The sequence below is a fragment of the Triticum aestivum genome, chromosome 5B (assembly GCF_018294505.1).
Source record: "Triticum aestivum cultivar Chinese Spring chromosome 5B, IWGSC CS RefSeq v2.1, whole genome shotgun sequence".
NCBI classification, from domain to species: domain Eukaryota; kingdom Viridiplantae; phylum Streptophyta; class Magnoliopsida; order Poales; family Poaceae; genus Triticum; species Triticum aestivum.
The window spans coordinates 191,173,775-191,193,901 of record NC_057807.1 but is presented as its reverse complement, the minus strand read 5'-3'; positions in this window follow the sequence as shown (position 1 = coordinate 191,193,901).

The window sequence follows — 20,127 nt, the reverse complement described above, 5'->3', positions numbered from 1 at the left end:
GCTTCCGGAGGGCCGTGGATCGGTGGGGAGGAAGAGGGGGTCGGGGCGGAGCTTCCTGGGGCGTCGGTGAGGCGTGGGGTGGCCGGTGGCCACGGTGGTTCTCGTCGGCGGCGGCGGGCGCGTTCGGTGAGGAGAACAGAGGAGGGGGAGAGTGTTCCGGGGAGAGAGAGGAGAGGGGCACGGGGAGAGTAGGAGAGGGTCGAGGGGGCCGCGTGGCGTCACCGGGGCGTCGAGGAGGAGCCAAGCAGGCTGGGAGGGAGGAGGTGGCCGGGGCGCGTGGCCGCGCGCGCCACCGAGTAGCTTCGGGGCGAGGGGGAGGAAGACGACAGGGGGAGAAGCGGCGGTGGGCTGGGCCGGCTGGAGGAGCTGGGCCAGGTGGGCTGAGGTGAGCGCCAGGTAAGTTTTCTCTCTCCCTCTTTTATTTCTATTTAATTCTGTTTTCTATTTTTTGTAGTTTGTTTTGATTTAGTTTTAGACACTAAATCATTTTTATTGCTTCTGATATTTATGGTAGGGACTAGTAGGATTATTCCCAAGCCCTTCATCAAGATCAGAATTATTGGACATATATTAATTAATTAAGAAATATATATCCAATACAAATAGTTATTTATTTAATTCAAAGGCCCAAGATAATTAACTCTGAGATACCAAAAATATTGTTTTGAGTTTTACCTCTTTGCAATATTTTCAGAGACTAAGAGGAACATTTTCTTGGACTTCTTTGAGGAGATTTTAATGTTGATCATTTTTAGAAGGTTTCTGAGGCTTTGAAAATTCCTCAATTCAAATTTCATTTGAATTAAAACATGATGCTCACATGAGGTCTAGCCTAGTGCATAACAGGACCAGGGATGTGACACCAGGGTTCTCCGGATAACGAGAGATGCTTTAGCGAATTTAAGATGTCGCTAAGGGGCGAGTGTTGAAAGATGTCCGTGGCGGTGAACTCCATGATCGGCGCCCAATCAGATTCGATTGGCAGGGGCGCGGGAGGTTCGGAGTCCGGCAGGGAGTTCGGCACCTCGGAGTCACGGGCTTTACAAGGGACAAGGCTAGTGTTCGGCTCCATCGCCATGGAAGTTGCAGCCCCCGAGGCGGTGTCCAGCCACCGGTCGTCGATTTGTGCGATCGGCTCCGGACTAAGGGTCGGAGCGGATTCATGTGCGGCCTCCAAGGTACTGTCCGGCGGCAGAGCTAAATCATGCCCATCGTGACAGCGCGGCATGCTTGGCTATGGCTCTAGTCCGTCGAAGATCAAGTCCCCGTGGATGTCGGTCGTGAAGTTTAGGCTTCCGAACCTGACCTGATGACCAGGGGCGTAGCTTTCAATCTGCTCCAGATGGCCAAGCGAATTGGCCCGCAGTGCGAAGCCGCCGAATATGAAGATCTATCCGGGGAGGAAAGTCTCACCCTGGACAGCGTTGTTGTTGGTTGAAGAAGCCATCAAGCCTATCGGTGACGACACAGAGGAACTCTCAATGAAAGCACCAATGTCGGTGTCAAAACCGGCGGATCTCGGGTAGGGGGTCCCGAACTGTGCATCTAGGCGGATGGTAACAGGAGACAAGGGACACGATGTTTTACCCAGGTTCGGGCCCTCTTGATGGAGGTAAAACCCTACGTCCTGCTTGATTATTATTGATGATGTGTATTACAAGAGTGGATCTACCACGAGATCAAGGAGGCTAAACCCTAGAAGCTAGCCTATGGTATGATTGTTGTAATGGATGTTGTGTCCTATGGACTAAAGCCCTCCGGTTTATATAGACACCGGAGAGGGCTAGGGTTACACAGAGTCGGTTACAATGGTAGGAGATCTACATATCCGTATTGCCAAGCTTGCCTTCCACGCCAAGGAAAGTGCCATCCGGACACGGGTCGAAGTCTTCAATCTTGTATCTTCATAGTCTTGGAGTCCGGCGGATGATGATAGTCCGGCTGTCCGGACACCCCCTAGTCCAGGACTCCCTCATTTGTCATCCGAGTTTTATTATTATGGCTCGCTAGCTGATTATGTTATTGATATGAGTAATTGTGAGACCTAGGTGTTATTGTTAGTATGTTTAGTTCATAATATTTGCTGAAAGTTGAATGCTGGCTTTTCATGTTACAACAACAAGAGCAAACAGAGTTTGTAAAAGTTTTTCTTTATCACTTTCAATTGAATCAACTGAATTGCTTGAGGACAAGCAAAGGTTTAAGCTTGGGGGAGTTGATACGTCTCCAACGTATCTACTTTTAAAAATACTTTTGCCCTTGTTTTGGACTCTAACTTGCATGATTTGAATGAAACTAACCCAGACTGACGCTGTTTTCAGCAGAACTGCCATGATGTTGTTTTATGTGTAGAAAAGAAAAGTTCTCGGAATGACCTGGAAATCCACGGAGGCACTTTTCAGATTTAATAAGAATTTTTTGCGAAAGAATTAGTGCCAGGAGGCCCACGGCCTGTCCACGAGACAGGTGGGCGCCCCCCCCCCCAGGGCGCGGCCCCCTATATCGTGGGCCCCCTGGACCTCCTCCGACCTGAACTCCAACTCCATATATTCCGTCTCGGGGAGAAAAAAATCAAGGAGAAAATTTCATCGCGTTTCACGACACGGAGCCGCCGCCAAGCCCAAGTTTCTCTCGGGAGGGCTGATCTGGAGTCCGTTCAGGGCTCCGGAGAGGGGGATTCGTCGCCGTCATCATCATCAACCATCCTCCATCACCAATTTCATGATGCTCACCGCCATGCATGAGTAATTCCATCATAGGCTTGCTGGACGGCGATGGGTTGGATGAGATTTACCATGTAATCAAGTTAGTTTTGTTACGGTTTGATCCCTAGTATCCACTATGTTCTGAGATTGATGTTGCTATGACTTTGCTATGCTTAATGCTTGTCACTAGGGCCCGAGTGCCACGATTTCAGATCTGAACCTAATATGTTTTCATGAATATATGTGTGTTCTTGATCCGATCTTGCATGTCTATAGTCACCTATTATGTGTTATGATCCAACAACCCTGAAGTGACAATAATCAGGATACTTCTCGGTGATGACCGTAGTTTGAGGAGTTCCTCTATTCACTATGTGTTAATGCTTTGTTCCAGTTCTCCATTAAAAGGAGGCCTTAATATCCCTTAGTTTCCGTAAGGACCCCGCTGAACACTGGAGGGTAGGACAAAAGATGTCATGCAAGTTCTTTTCCATAAGCACGTATGACCATTTATGGAATACATGCCTACATTACACTGATGAATTGGAGCTAGTTCTATATCACCCTATGTTATAAATATTGCATGAGGAATCGCATCCGGCATAATTATCCATCACTGATCCATTGCCTACGAGCTTTTCATATATTGTTCTTCGCTTATTTACTTTTCCGTTGCTACTGTTACAACTACTACAAAAACCCAAAAACATTTATCTTTACTTTTGCTACCGCTACTATTATTATCATATCACTTTTGCTACTAAACAATTTGCTGCAGATACTATGTTATCCAGGTGTGGTTGAATTGACAACTCAACTGCTAATACTCAAGAATATTCTTTGGCTCCCCTTGTGTCGAATAAATAAATTTGGGTTGAATACTCTACCCTCGAAAGTTGTTGCGATCCCCTATACTTGTGGGTTATCAGTCCCGAACCGTATCATCACCAGCAACGGCTCCCAATTTACAAGCAACCTCTTCAAGTCATATTGTGCTAACCTTGGAACGCATATATGTTATGCTTCGGTGGTGCACCCACGGAGCAACGACCAGGCCATGCGTGCCAACGCAAAAGTCCTCAGGGGCCTCAAGACCAGGAGCTTCAAAAAGAAGGTTGAGGCCTACGGCAGGGGCTGGCTGGACGAACTATAGTCCGTCTTGTGGCCCATATGCACCACCATGACCAATCCCATCGGCGAGACTCCCTTCTTCCTTGTCTACAGGGACGAGGGGGTCCTCCCGTCTGAAATCAAGCATGGTTCTCCGTGAGTCTTGGCATTCGATGAGGCACGCCAGGATGCCTCGCGGGGAACTGGTCTCATGCTCGGCGAGGAGGCCAGCTGCCAGGCCTCCTCCGCGCCGTGAGGTACTAGCAGGCCTTGCAGTGCTTCCACATCGGTTACATCCTCCACTGGACTCTCGAGGTCAGAGACCTTGTCCTGAGGTGGGTCCTCTCCAGGGAGGGCCTCCACAAGCTCGCGTCCATGTGGGAGGGCCTGTTCAGGGTTGCCCATGTCTCGAGGCCAGGCGACGCGCGCCTGGAGATAGAGGACGGGGTCCACGTGTAGAACACATGAGACATCCAGCACCTCCGCAAGTTCTACCTGTGACACTCTCATGTAATAATGAGTGGGGTTGTACACGCCCCGGAGTCTCCCGATGCACTATTCCACGGCCTCGCGGGAGCTCCCACCCACGCCCAAGTGGAAGCCACATGCTCCACGCTGGCGGAACGATCGAACAGCGGCTATGCCCATGCCCAAGTGGAGGCCGCATGCTCCGCGCTGGTGGGAAGACTAATGTAGGCGTCGGACATGGCAATTTTTTCCTTTTTTCTTGTAAACCGAGTTTCTGATTTCCCTGAATAAAGCTTGAAGTTTTTGTCTATTTTCTTAGAGACGGGTTGGGGATTTTTCTTGCAGTGTTTCCCTTCTTGGATTTCTTTCGAAGAAGCAGCAACGGCTGCCCGATGCCCCCCTCCTGAGCGTCCCACGAGTGGGGGCTAGGCACAGTGCTTGCGCTTGGGCCAGCCCGAGTGGCATTAAGGTAGCAACGGCCGCGGGTCTGCCCCTATGCACACCACCTCACCAAGACTCTAGTATCTAAGCCCTCGAGCGGTGCTCATGAACAAGCCAGCAGGCACGTGTTTCCCTCGACTTTCGCCTTAGGGGTGTTCATCTCCTGGCCTTGCCCGGGCATCGCGACCCAGCATACCTATTACGATCAACCCTCGCTCGGGGGCTATGAACACTGAATCGGCATAAAGGAAAGGCAGCCCAGGAAGGCACAAATACGGTTCGGTACATCATTAAGAAGCTCCATCAACACCCTTTACACCCCCGCGGGGCCATGCTCAAATGTCAGCAGGTAAATAGAAGGAAGGCGGCCTAAGGAGATGCGTCGTCACACTACAAAAAAAATACACTTCCGTGATGATACGTGTTTGTCACAGTAGGTCACGTTTTTTGTCATGCATGTACATCCATGACGATTTTATGACAGAATCAAGATAGTGATACATGTGATGTCGTAGAAGTGTTCCATGACATTACCAAAATTATCATCATGGAAGTGTCCACTTCCATGATGATAAATCGCGCGTCACAGAAGTGCTTTCGTCAAGGGTGACCGACACGTGGCATTCACCGTAACGGAAGGCCGTTAAGCTTTCGGGTCGGGTTTTGCATCCGATAACCCGTTAACAGCCTGGACCAATGGGAAATTTCCACGTGTAAAAATCTGATTGGCCGGAGGGAACACCTGTCAGCTCGTCAGTGGGCCAGATGTGGCCCGTCCATTGGAGGAGACATACCTATTATACGTCGACACATGGTTGGGCCCAACAGAGGCCCATATAGGTTAAAAAGGTCGACCCAGTCAAAGGCCCGTAGTACTTACTTAGGTACTAGTTGGCCAGCCCAATAATGTCATGCTTAATAAAGGCCCATTTACGGCCCGAAGCCAGATCTGGCCCGTTAATTGCTTGCCGAATATTTGGGCCCATTTACGGCCCGAAGCCAGATCTGGCCCGTTAATTGTTCGCCGAATATTTGGGCCCAGTTACAGCCTAGTGACCTTCGGCCTGTTAGAGGCCCGATGTAGACATGGGCCCATTTCATCTCGGTGTGACTTTCGGTCTAGGAATGGCCCGTGCTACCCATGGGCCATATATGGTCCGACGGGACATCGCGTCCACTAACGACCCGTGATAAAGGTGGCAACAGTTAAGCCCAATGTGACTTTTGGCCTGTTAAAGGACCGTCGCATAACTCGGCCCATTGATGCCTGTACTAAGCTTTCGGTCTCTTAAAGGCCCATGATATCAGTGGGCCAACTAAGGCCCGAGATATGTTTCGGCCTGGTAATAGCCAGTGACCCAACTGGGCCCAAAAAGGCCTGGTCTACATTTCAGCCTGCTGAAGGCCCGTCGACGACTTGTGAAAATTGAGGCCCAACATGCATTTTGGCCTGCTAAAGGCCCATGGTTTCATCTGGGCCGTAACAGGTCTGTACAATATTCAGCCTGTTAATGGCCCAACGCTACCTGGGCCAAACTAAGCGCTGGGTCCACAAAAGGCCCAACTAAAAGATAGGCCGGTGTAAGTTGTGGGCTTGGCGCAAAGTGTGAAGGCCCCAATCATTCAGGCCCAAGAAAGACGCAGGCCGGCCCAATTGTGGCCCGCTAAAAACCAGGGCCGTTAGAGTCAAATGTTTCGGCTCGGTCGACTACATCTGATTTTTTTTAGATAGAGAATGATGGCAATAACTAGTAGGAATTAAGAACAAACTTACTCTATACAATAAAGAAATTACAGCATAGTAACTAAGAATAAACCTAAACTATACAGTGAAGGATTTAAGGTATATTACATCCACTGGGCATCGAAGTTCGCCACCAGTGATCATAAAGCGCAACGAAGAAGCAGATTACAAAAACTGGGCACTATTGCAGCGTAACAAAATAATACTGAACCGAGACCACTTCCAAGACAGTTCAAGAAAGGTTAGCCTTGCGGGGGAACTGCTGCGCAAGCTTCTGAGCAAGGCTGTGAGACCGGCCTAGCATGTCGTTCATAGCTTCCAGGTGTAGCTGTTTAGTGATGAGGTTCTCATTGGTGTTCTCCGCAATCTTTCTTAGAGATAGGACTTCAAGTCGAAGTTGAGTTGCAGAATGCCTTTTTGCTTGAACTTGGGACTGAAGAAGTCGAACAGATTCAGACAATGAATTATGTGAGCTTGTATGACTGCTAGTCTCAAGTAACTTCAACACTGCATCAACACAGGACTTTGGGGTTGTCTCGCTATCTTCAAGATGTTTTGCCTTCTTTGCTGCAATATATGTTGGGTTTTTCTCAAAACCTTCAGCAGACTTGTGCATGCCATCAGGCATATCACCCTGAAACAAAGCAGACAGATGACAGGTTTTGCACGTGTATAAACAAAGATGATAACTGTGCTGTCAATTCCATCCAATTTCAAAATTAGAAAATAAAGAGTAAGTTCAAAATATCAATAGCATAATTTGCCATTGTTCATAATGCGGGGAGCTTCACCACACTACAGGATTACCATGTCAACATAACAAGCATAGATGAAGGGCAAAGAAAATCATTGTATCTATTTTGGTTAATGTGCATGGCATGTTGTTCATATCATCAGCCACATCAGTAAGATAAAACAGGAAATACAATGTGCAAACATGGGGTGCTTCACACACACTGGATTATAGATCCACAAAAACAAGCATACATATAGGGAGTATTGAGTAATGTGCATGGTATGAATAAGGAATTTGGTTTTACAAGTAAAACTTAGAACGTACGATTCTTGCGAACATGCATTTTGGTAGAAACAACAAACTAAACAACAGTAAACAATAGGGAGTATGAGCAAATTAAACAGCAACTGTGGATAAAGGCTTTAGAAGGACTGACTTACATTAACAGTTAACATGGGCTTTATAATGTCCTTCTCCATGTCAAGGGAAGGATAACTCAAGAATTTTAGCACAGAATCTTCTTCATAAGCATTGCCTGTACTCTACATTTTGTAGAGAGTAATTATAGATATGATAATACTGGAAGGGATAGAGGGTAATGAAGATAATATGCAGATTGATGCTACATAATCAACTACCAATCCCTGGAAGTACAAGCGTTACAGGACAAAATGTACTCACAAGAGCAATGGGCTACACTTCTGCAATGGCATTGTCTGTGTATTCTACTTGTTGGTAAGATTAAATATATAACTGATCTTTTTTAGTAAATGGTGGGCGAGGGAGATAAGATGCAAAATGCTACACAATGAACCAATCCCTCTTTCCATAATACAAGAGTGTTTTGAACACCGGTGTACTGTACAAAACATTCTTATATTATGGGACGGAGGGAGTAGCTGTTAATGTAAGTACAATGGTAGACGACGTTCAGTCCTTACAAGAGGACTGCAGAGCTAAACCTCTTCAAAAGCATTGGGTTGTTCCTAAATTTATTTAAGAGTCCATACGGATCTTGTAATGACCACCAAATGGATGATTACAAGGCTAACATGTGCAGTGATGCTACATAATCAAACAACTATGAAAGTAAGTATGGTCATACAGGGCAAGAGGTACTCACAAGAGCAATGCAATGTGCAGTATAGTTGCGAGATTCTGTGGTCCCTTGAGAACAAATGTTCTTCTGCTAACAGTTTCCATACAAGTGAGACATTAAGGCAAATGCAGAAATGTAGTTCAAATTGTGATGTGATATCATAGACAATACCTTACGCTACAGCCGAGACCAATGTGTAACAAGATTATTCCAGTCACCGTTGGATAAATGTAGCACCGGAAACTTTACAGAAATTTCGTTTAGAGGCTTGCCATCGAAGTGCGCTTGCCTCAGTAGGAACGATACTTCATCAACGAGTGCTTGAAAAGCACAACCAACCCTTGCTTGTGTTCACTATCCACTTTGCTCCTCGCCTATTTAAAAGAATGAAATCTTGTGTCTTCTGTCAGGAGAAACATATGTAGTAATGACCAGGAATAACATTAGTACATTACTTACACGTAAGTTGCGGAGGAAGACTGGAAATTGTTCTGCGTCTGCGGTATAATCATTCCATGAAGGAAAGATGCGCACAAAGTTCTTGACAACAATATAAGCTTCGTCTTCTAAACTGGGAAGAAATAGAACAGGGGTCCTAATTGCTGCAACTAGGGCTCTCTCTGGTTCGAAAAGGGATTTGGCAACTGGATTTGGTGTACTCTTTGCTGGAATGGGGTTTCTGAAGGAAATATACCCTAGAGGCAATAATAAAGTTATTATTTATTTCCTCGTATCATGATAAATGTTTATTATTCATGCTAGAATTGTATTAACTAAAAATATAATACATGTGTGAATACATAGACAAATATAATGTCACTAGTATGCCTCTACTTGACTAGCTCGTTAATCAAAGATGGTTAACTTTACTAACCATAGACATGAGTTGTCATTTGATTAACGGGATCACATCATTAGAGAGTGATGTGATTGACTTGACCCATTCCGTTAGCTTAGCACTTGATCGTTTAGTATGTTGCTATTGCTTTCTTCATGACTTATACATGTTCCTACGACTATGAGATTATGCAACTCCCGTTTACCGGAGGAACACTTTGTGTGCTACCAAACGTCACAACGTAACTGGATGATTATAAAGGTGCTCTACAGGTGTCTCCGAAGGTACTTGTTGAGTTGGCGTATTTTGAGATTAGGATTTGTCACTCCTATTGTCAGAGAGGTATCTCTGGGCCCTCTCGGTAATGCACATCACTATAAGCCTTGCAAGCACTGTGACTAATGAGTTAGTTGTGGGATGATACATTACTTAGCGAGTAAAGAGACTTGCCGGTAACAATATTGAGCTAGGTATTGAGATACCGACGATCGAATCTCGGGCGAGTAACATACCGATGACAAAGTGAACAACATATGTTCTTATGCGGTTTGACCGATAAAGATCTTCGTAAAATATGTGGGAGCCAATATGAGCATCTAGGTTCCCCTATTGGTTATTGATCGGAGATGTGTCTCGGTCATGTCTACATAGTTCTCGAACCCGTAGGGTCCGCACGCTTAAAGTTCGGTGACGATTTATATTATTAGTTATGTGTTTTGATGTACTAAAGGTAGTTCGGAGTCCCGTATGAGATCGGGGACATGACGAGGAGTCTCGAAATGGTCGATACGTAAAGATCGATATTTTGGACGACTATATTCGGACTTCAGAAATGTTCCGAGTGATTTGGGTATTTTTTGGAGTACCGGAGAGTTATGGGAATTCGCCAGGGAGTATATAGGCCTTATTGGGACATACGGGAATAGAGGAGAGAGGCCAAAGGGAAGGAGGCGCCCCCCCCCTCTGGTCCGAATTGGACAAGGGGTGCAGCCCCCTTTTCCTTCTCCCTCTCCCCCTCTTTCCTTCTCTCCTACTCCGGAAAGGAAAGGGGAATCCTACTAGGACTTGGGAGTCCTAGTAGGACTCTCCGCACTTGGTGCGCCCTCCTCTAGGGCCGGCCTCTCCCTCCCTCCTTTATATACGGGGGCAGGGGGCACCTCTAGATAACAATTGATCTCTTGATCTCTTAGCCGTGTGTGGTGCCCCCTCCACCAGATTCCACCTCGGTAATATTGTAGCGGTGCTTAGGTGAAGGCCTGCGTCGGTAGCATCATCAACACCATCATCACACCGTCGTGCTGATGGAACTCTCCCACAAAGCTCTGCCAGATCGGAGTTCGTGGGACATCATCGAGCTGAACGTGTGCTGAACTCGGAGGTGCCGTACGTTCGGTACTTGATCGGTCGGATCGTGAAGACGTACGACTACATCAACCGCGTTGTGCTAACGCTTCCGCTTTCAGTCTACAAGGGTACGTGGATAACACTCTTCCCGCTCGTTGCTATGCATCACCATGATCTTGCGTGTGCGTAGGAAATTTTTGAAATTACTATGTTTCCCAATACTGGCATCCGAGCCTGGTTTTATGCGTAGATGTTATATGCACGAGTAGAACACAAGTGAGTTGTGGGCGATACAAGTCATACTGCTTACCAGCATGTCATACTTTGGTTTGACGGTACTATTGGATGAAGTGGCCCAGACCGACATTACGCGTACACTTACGCGAGACTGGTTCTACCGACGTGCTTTGCACACATGTGGCTAGCGGGTGTCAGTTTCTCCAACTTTAGTTGAATCGAGTGTGGCTACGCCTGGTCGTTGAGAAGGTTAAAACAACACTAACTTGACAAACTATCATTGTGGTTTTGATGCGTAGGTAAGAATGATTCTTGCTCAGCTCGTAGCAGCCACGTAAAACTTGCAACAACAAAGTAGAGGACGTCTAACTTGTTTTTGCAGGGCATGTTGTGATGTGATATGGTCAAGACATGATGCTAAATTTTATTGTATGAGATGATCATGTTTTGTAACAAAGTTATCGGCAACTGGCAGGAGCCATATGGTTGTCGCTTTATTGTATGCAATGCAATCGCCCTGTAATTGCTTTACTTTATCACTAAGTGGTAGCGATAGTTGTAGAAGCAATAGGTGGCAAAACGACAATGATGCTACGATGGAGATCAAGGTGTCACGCCAGTGACGATGGTGATCCTGACGGTGCTTCAGAGATGGAGATCACAAGCACAAGATGATGATGGCCATATCATATCACTTATATTGATTGCATGTGATGTTTATCCTTTATGCATCTTATTTTGCTTTGATTGACGGTAGCATTATAAGATGATCTCTCACTAAATTTCAAGGTATAAACGTTCTCCCTGAGTATGCACCGTTGCGAAAGTTCTTCGTGCTGAGACACCACGTGATGATCGGGTGTGTTAGGCTTTACGTTCAAATACAACGGGTGCAAAGCAGTTGCACAAGCGGAATACTCAGGTTAAACTTGACGAGCCTAGCATATACAGATATGGCCTCGGAACACTGGAGACCGAAAGGTCGAGCGTGAATCATATAGTAGATATGATCAACATAGTGATGTTCACCATTGAAAACTACTCCATCTCACGTGATGATCAGACATGGTTTAGTTGATTTGGATCACGTGATCACTTAGATGATTAGAGGGATGTCTATCTAAGTGGGAGTTTTTAAGTAATATGATTAATTGAACTTTAATTTATCATGAACTTAGTCCTGGTAGTATTTTGCAAATTATGTTGTAGATCAATAGCTCGCGTTCTTGCTTCCCTATGTTTATTTTGATATGTTCCTAGAGAAAACTAAGTTGAAAGATGATAGGAGCAATGATGCGGACTAGATCCTTGATCTGAGGTTAATCCTCATTGCTACACAGAAGAATTATGTCCTTGATGCACCGCTAGGTGACAGACCTATTGCAGTAGCAGATGTAGACGTTATGAACATTTGGCTAGCTCAATATGATGACTACTTGATAGTTTAGTGCACCATGCTTAATGGCTTAGAATCGGGACTTCAAAGACGTTTTGAACGTCATGGACCATATGAGATGTTCCAGGAGTTGAAGTTAATATTTCAAGCAAATACCCTGGTTGAGAGATATGAATTATCCAACAAGTTCTATAGCTAATAGTTGGAGGAGAATTGCTCAACTAGTGAGCATGTGCTCAGATTGTCTGGGTACTACAATCGCTTGAATCAAGTGGGAGTTAATCTTCCAGATAAAATAGTGATTGATAGAGTTCTCTAGTCACCATCACCAAGTTACTAGAACTTCGTGATGAAGTATAGTATGCAAGGGATGACGAAAACGATTCCCGAGCTCTTCGTGATGTTGAAATCGATGAAGGTAGAAATCAAGAAAAAGCATCAAGTGTTGATGATTGACAAGACCACTAGTTTCAAGAAAAGGGAAAGAAAGGGAACTTCAAGTAGAATGGAAAGCAAGTTGTCACTCCCATGAAGAAGCCCAAAGCTGGACCAAAGCCTGAAACTGAGTGCTTCTACTGCAAAGGAAATGGTCACTAGAAGCGGAAATACCCTGAATATTTGGTGGATAAGTCGGATGGCAAAGTGAACAAGGGTATATATGATATACAGGTTATTGATGTGTACTTTACTAGTGTTTATAGTAGCTCCAGAGTATTTGATACTTGTTCGGTTGCTAACATTTAGTAACTCGAAACAGGAGTTACAGAATAAACAGAGACTAGCTGAGGGTGAAGTGACGATGTGTGTTGGAAGTACTTCAAAGATTGATATGATCATCATCACACTCTCCCTATACTTTCGAGATTAGTGTTGAACCTAAATAAATGTTATTTGGCGTTTGCGTTGAGCATGAATATGATTTGATCATGTTTATTGCAATACGGTTATTCATTTAAAGTCAGAGAATAATTGTTGTTCTGTTTACATGAATAAAACCTTCGATGGTCATACACCCAATGAAAATAGTTTGTTGGATCTCGATCGTAGTGATACACATATTCATAATATTGATGCCAAAAGATGCAAAGTTGATAATGATAGTGCAACTTATTTGTGGCACAGCCGTTTGGGTCATATCGGTGTAAAGCGCATGAAGAAACTCCATAAAGATAGATTTTTGGAATCACTTGGTTATGAATCATTTGATGCTTGCGAACCATGCCTTTTGGGCAAGATGACTAAAACTCCGTTCTTCGGAATAATGGAACAAGCAACAAACTTGTTGGAAATAATACATACTGATGTATGCAGACCAATGAGTATTAATGCTTGTGGCGGGTATCGTTATTTTCTGACCTTCACAGATGATTTGAGCAGATATGGGTATATTTTCTTGATGAAACATAAGTCTGAAACAGTTGAAAGGTTCAAAGAATTTCAGAGTGAAGTGGAAAATCATCGTAACAAGAAAATAAAGTTTTCTGCGATCTGATTGTGGAGATAAATATTTGAGTAATGAGTTTGGCCCTCATTTAAAAACAATGTGGAATAGTTTCACAACTCACGCCACATGGAACACCACAGTGTAATGGTGTATTCGAACGTTGTAACCGCACTTTATTGGATGTGGTGCGATCTATGATGTATCTTACCGGTTTACCACTATCGTTTTGGGGTTATGCATTAGAGACAACTGCAATCACTTTAAATAGGGCACCATCAAAATCCGTTGAGACGGCCCCTTATGAACTATGGTTTGGCAAGAATCCAAAGTTGTTGTTTCTTAAAGTTTGGGGCTGCAATGCTTATATGAAAAAGTTTCAACCTGATAAGCTCGAACCCAAATCGGAGAAGTGCATCTTCATAGAATACCCAAAGGAAACTATTGGGTACACCTTCTATCACAGATCCGAAGGCAAGTTATTCGTTGCTAAGATGGATCCTTTCTAGAGAAGGAGTTTCTCTCGAAAGAAGTGAGTGGGAGGAAAGTAGAGCTTGATAAGGTAATTGTACCTTCTCCTGAATTGGAAAGTAGTTCATCATAGAAATCAGTTCTAGTGATTCCTACACCAATTAGTGAGGAAGCTAATGATGATGATCATGAAACTTCACATCAAGTTACTAGCGAACCTTGTAGGTCTTCCAGAGTAAGATCCGCACCAGAGGGGTATGGTAATCCTGTCTGGAAGTCATGTTACTAGACCATGATAAACCTACGAACTATGAGGAAGCGATGATGAGCCCAGATTCCACGAAATGGTTTGAGGCCATGAAATCTGAGATGGGGTCCATGTATGAGAACAAAATGTGGACTTTGGTGGATTTGCCCGATGATCGGCAAGCCACAGAGAATAAATGGATCTTCAAGAGGAAGGCGGACACTGATAGTAGTGTTACTATATAGAAAGCTCAACTTGTTGTGAAAGGTTTTCGACAAGTTCAAGGGGTTGACTATGATGAGACCTTCTCACCCATAGCGATGCTTAAGTCTGTCCGAATCATGTTAGCAATTGCCGCCTTTTACGATTATGAAATTTGGCAAATGGATGTCAAAACTGCATTCCTGAATGGATTTCTGGAAGAAGAGTTGTATATGATGCAACCAGAAGGTTTTGTCGATCCGAAAGGTGCTAATAAAGTGTGCAAGCTCCAGCGATCCATTTATGGACTGGTGCAAGCCTCTCGGAGTTGGAATAAACGCTTTGATAGTGTGATCAAAGCATATGGTTTTATACAGACTTCTGGAGAAGCCTGTATTTACAAGAAAGTGAGTGGAAGCTTTGTAGCATTTCTAATATTATATGTGGATGACATATTGTTGATTGGAAATGATATAGAATTTTTGGATAGCATAAAAGGATACTTGAATAAAAGTTTTTCAATGAAAGACCTCGGTGAAGCTGCTTACACATTGAGCATCAAGATCTATAGAGATAGATCAAGATGCTTGATAAGATTTTTCAATGAGTACATACCTTGATAAGTTTTTGATGTAGTTCAAAATGGAACAGTCAAAGAAGGAGTTCTTGCCTGTGTTGCAAGGTGTGACGTTGAGTAAGACTCAAAACCTCGGTGAGAAACACTTGATCTAAAATAGAAACATAATGAGAAGTCATTCCCTATGCCTCAGTCATAGGTTCTATAAAGTATGCTATGCTGTGTACCAAACCTATTGTATACTTTGTTCTGAGTTTGGCAAGGGAGTACAATTTTGATCTAAGAGTAGATCACTGGACAACAGTCAAGAATATCCTCAGTGAGGACTAAGGAAATATTTCTCGATTATGGAGCTGATAAAAGAGCCCATTGTAAAGAGTTACATCGGTGCAAGCGTTTACACCGATCCAGATGACTCTAAGTCTCAATCTGGATACATATTGAAAGTGGGAGCAATTAGCTAGAGTAGCTCCATGCAGAGCATTGTAGACATAGAATATTTGCAAAATACATACGGCTCTGAATGTGACAGACCCGTTGACTAAACTTCTATCGCGATCAAAACATGATCATACCTTAGTACTCTTTGGGTGTTAATCACATAGCGATGTGAACTAGATTATTGACTCTAGTAAACCCTTTGGGTGTTTATCACATGACGATGTGAGCTATGGGTATTAATCACATACATATGTCAATATTGGTGTTAAATCACATGGTGATGTGAACTAGATTACTAACTCTAGTGCAAGTGGGAGACTGATGGAAATATGCCTTAGAGGCAATAATAAATTTATAGTTTATTTCCTCATATCATGATAAATGTTTATTATTCATGCTAGAATTGTATTAACCGGAAACATAATACATGTGTGAATACATAGACAAACATAATGTCACTAGTATGCCTCTACTTGACTGGCTCGTTAATCAAAGATGGTTAAGTTTCCTAACCATAGACATGAGTTGTCATTTGATTAACGGGATCACATCATTACAGAATGATGTGATTGACTTGACCCATTCCGTTAGCTTAGCACTTGATCATTTAGTATGTTGTTATTGCTTTCTTCATGACTTATACATGTTCCAATGACTATGAGATTATACAACTCCCTTCACCGGAGGAACACTTTGTGTGCTACCAAATGTCACAACGTAACTGGGTGATTATAAAGGTGCTCTACAGGTGTCTCCGAAGTTACTTGTTGAGTTGGCGTATTTCGAGATTAGGATTTGTCACTCCGATTGTTGGAGAGGTATCTCTGGGCCCTCTCGGTAATGCACATCACTATAAACCTTGCAAGCAATGTGACTAATGAGTTAGTTGCGAGATAATACATTGCATAACGAGTACAGAGACTTGCTGGTAACAATATTGAGCTAGGTATTGAGATACTGGTGATCGAATCTCGGGCAAGTAACATACCGATGACAAAGGGAACAACATATGTTGTTATGCGGTTTGACCGATATAGATCTTCATAGAATATGTGGGAGCCAATATGAGCATCCAGGTTCCGCTATTGGTTATTGATCGGAGATGTGTCTCGGTCATGTCTACATAGTTCTCGAACCCGTAGGGTCCGCACGCTTAAAGTTCGGTGACGATTTATATTATGAGTTATGTGTTTTGATGAACCAACTGTAGTTCGGAGTCCCGTATCAGATTGGGGACATGACGAGGAGTCTCTAAATGGTCGAGACGTAAAGATCGATATATTGGACGACTATATTCGGACTTCGGAAAGGTTCCGAGTGATTTTGGTATTTTTCGGAGTACCGGAGAGTTACGGCAATTCGCCGGGGAGTATATGGGCCTTATTGGGCCATACGGGAATAGAGGAGAGAGGCCAAAGGGAAGGAGGTGCCCCCCCCTCTAGTCCGAATTGGACAAGGGGTGCAGCCCCCTTTTCCTTTTCCCTCTCCCTCCCTCCTTTATATACGGGGGCAGGGGGCACCTCTAGACAACAATTGATCTCTTGATCTCTTAGCCGTGTGCGGTGCCCCCTCCACCAGATTCCACCTCGGTAATATCATAGCGGTGCTGAGGCGAGCCCTGCGTCGGTAGCATCATCAACACCGTCATCACATCATCGTGCTGACGGAACTCTCCGGCAAAGCTCTGCTGGATCGGAGTTCGTGGGACGTCATTGAGCTGAACGTGTGCTGAACTCGGAGGTGCCGTGAGTTCGGTACTTGATCGGTCGGATCGTGAAGACGTATGACTACATTAAGCTCGTTGTGCTAACGCTTCCGCTTTAGGTCTATGAGGGTACGTCGAGAACACTCTCCCCTCTTGTTGCCATGCATCACCATGATCTTACATGTGCGTAGGAAATTTTTGAAATTACTACGTTTCCCAACAGGTTTTGCGTCGTAGAGCTAGTGCTATGTCAACTGGCATAATCATACTGTTTGCTGCAGTTGGGGTCTACTGAGTTGGGCATCAGAAATGACCAGTGTAGTAGGGCTAGAGTCTACTAGAGTTGGAGTGTTTTGTGGGTCAGGTGATATTGCAACTACACCTAATGGGCTATTTGATTTATCAGGTGCCACTACCTTTTCCAAATAATTTGCTTGTGCTCCTCCACGATCAGCAATTGCCCTCTTCCTTTTGAACGTCTAATACACAAGAACAACATTTGAAAGGGTAAATATGGTATGATCACAAATGGAATATGTACTGAAAATGGATAGGCAGGGCGTATTCACATACACGATGTGTAAACTAAGCTAATGGCAGTTCAACAAAGTAGAAGCAACACAAAGCATCAGTTGCAAGATATGTGCGACCAATGTAACCTTGGAAAGTTAGAGCAAGCACCTTGATGGGTGAATAAGATAGGGCATCTTCCTCTGACTCCTCCACTAGGGAGCTACATTGACTTAGGTCTCCCTCTAGCTTAGAATCACTATTAGGATCATATTCTGAGCATGAATCTGTAGGTGGAGAGCGTTTGCATTGCATTGCATCCAGACTTGATTTCAGTCCCTTAATGCCAAGTTTGACAGCCATGGCATTATTCTGCTTTATTCTTTTCATGCGCCCAAGCTCATAATAATTATGATGCTGTTCAGAATATGGGATTCATGAAAACATAAAAAGTAGTCAGATTATCCATGGAATGCATTGCAGATTCAACTTGAAGAGTGTCTCCCTATAAAACCCTGCATATGTAAAGTTCACCCCTAACTGTGCTGACTAGACCACACACAGAAATACAAACCCCTATGTCTCTATAACAGGCAGACACACATTTCAAAACTGGAGTAGGAACATTAGAATCATATGAAATTTGTATTTGAACAAATAAACTAAGGAATTATGAGTGGCATAATGTTTAGCTTCAAGGGTGGAGTGTTGGTAGTGCAACACAAAGCAAGTAGGCAGATTGTATTACATGTAAAAGATCGAAACCTATGTAAAAGTTGGAAATGACACTTTCTTTCTATACAATGCAGTGTTCGTTGCCCACACATGATGGAAGAGATCACATAGAGAAATATTATTCACTCATGTCTACGGTTCTAGTATTTAGAAATAGGGTGGTCCACCCTAAAAGAATATTGACAACAAATATGACAAGGCAAGCATAGATGTAGTGAATCAATCATTTACTTGTGAGCTTACTAGGACAAGTATGCAGAATTATAACAGAAGTAAGAGACCGTCCAAAATCTGAATCAAGAAGTTTGTCTAGCACTTATTGTTTGCAACTAATTGACGTGAATAATTGGATATTATATCAAATGAGTAAGAAAGACAAGTAAAATTGTCAACAAACCTGGCTTGCAGTAGTAATCTGAGTCAATGTCACTACGACCAACAATCCAAAATGACCAGTGTCTATTCCGAGGGCCAGAATTTTGTAAAACCTGTGAACTTTAGAGGTACTAAAGATTACTGAAATACATCTGAACCATTAAGTGTAGGTAGCACTGAGCACACAACAAACCCTAGTCACAATCATGCCTAATGAGTAATGAATCAATTAGAAAATGGGTGATGAGGAGTGGCTGCTGAGTGTTGAGGACGTATCTCAGGATAAATCGGGTTGGCTTGGTGAGTGCTGCACGCCTGAGCCCTGAACGGACTAGAAAGGTAGGCACGGCGGCACGCCCGGGCAACGGTGACGCTGTTGGGTGAGCGGCTCTTGACCTCCTGTTAGTCCGGCGTTCCTCCTAGAGTCGTGCCGTCCGGGGACGGCAAGTCGCCGGCGAGGCAGGCGGCTGGGGGCGAGTATAGATCGGAAGCGCGCAGCAGAACAGAGGGGAATCAGGGCCTAGGACGACCCAAAATCCCAGGGTGGGCTGGCCCACCGTGGGCACCCTGTAGAGATACACACCCGAGCGGCGAACATGCATTTTCAAAACTAATTTAGGAACATTTAGCTGACCAATTAAACGACTCTCTTTTAATAATAAAGAAACCACCATGGAACCAACATGATCAATTAAACCCTAAGCATGATTAATTAAACCGTATTATGACTGTGCCATGGCAGATTTGAAGCTATAAACCGGAGAAATGATATTTAGCATTCATTGTTTGCATCGAACTAAGAACTAAATTCTAAGAGCTGAAAAGAAAGTAGAGTAACCAAGTTAAGATCTATTTTCTGGTTGAGATCAAAAAGTTGAGGAGATATGAACTACCACCTCTCTTTCGGCGCCATGTAGGCATCAGGGGTGCGATGGCTGTCGGTGGCGTTGAAGCAGATCTGCGATGGTAGACAGGTGCATCGGGGGATAAGGCCCGTTGCGGTGGAAGAGAAGGTCGTGTGAGCGGCCCCGGCAAAGAGGACGACGGCGCCGATGAAGCGAGAGGACGTGATGCAAGGTTATTGATCCGTCGCCGTGGATGAGAAACGTCCATCTCTAGCAGTGGACGATGTAGTCTTGGTAGGTGCTCCAGCATGGTGGAGGGCGGTGGCGATGGATGTGGTGGAGGACGGCGGCGATGGAAGGAGTGGAGGACGGTGGCGATGGATGGGGTGGCGGACGAAGGCTGGTGTGGGGATGGTGTTCTAGCACGGACGGTGTATGAATGGGAAAAATGGAGGGAGAGG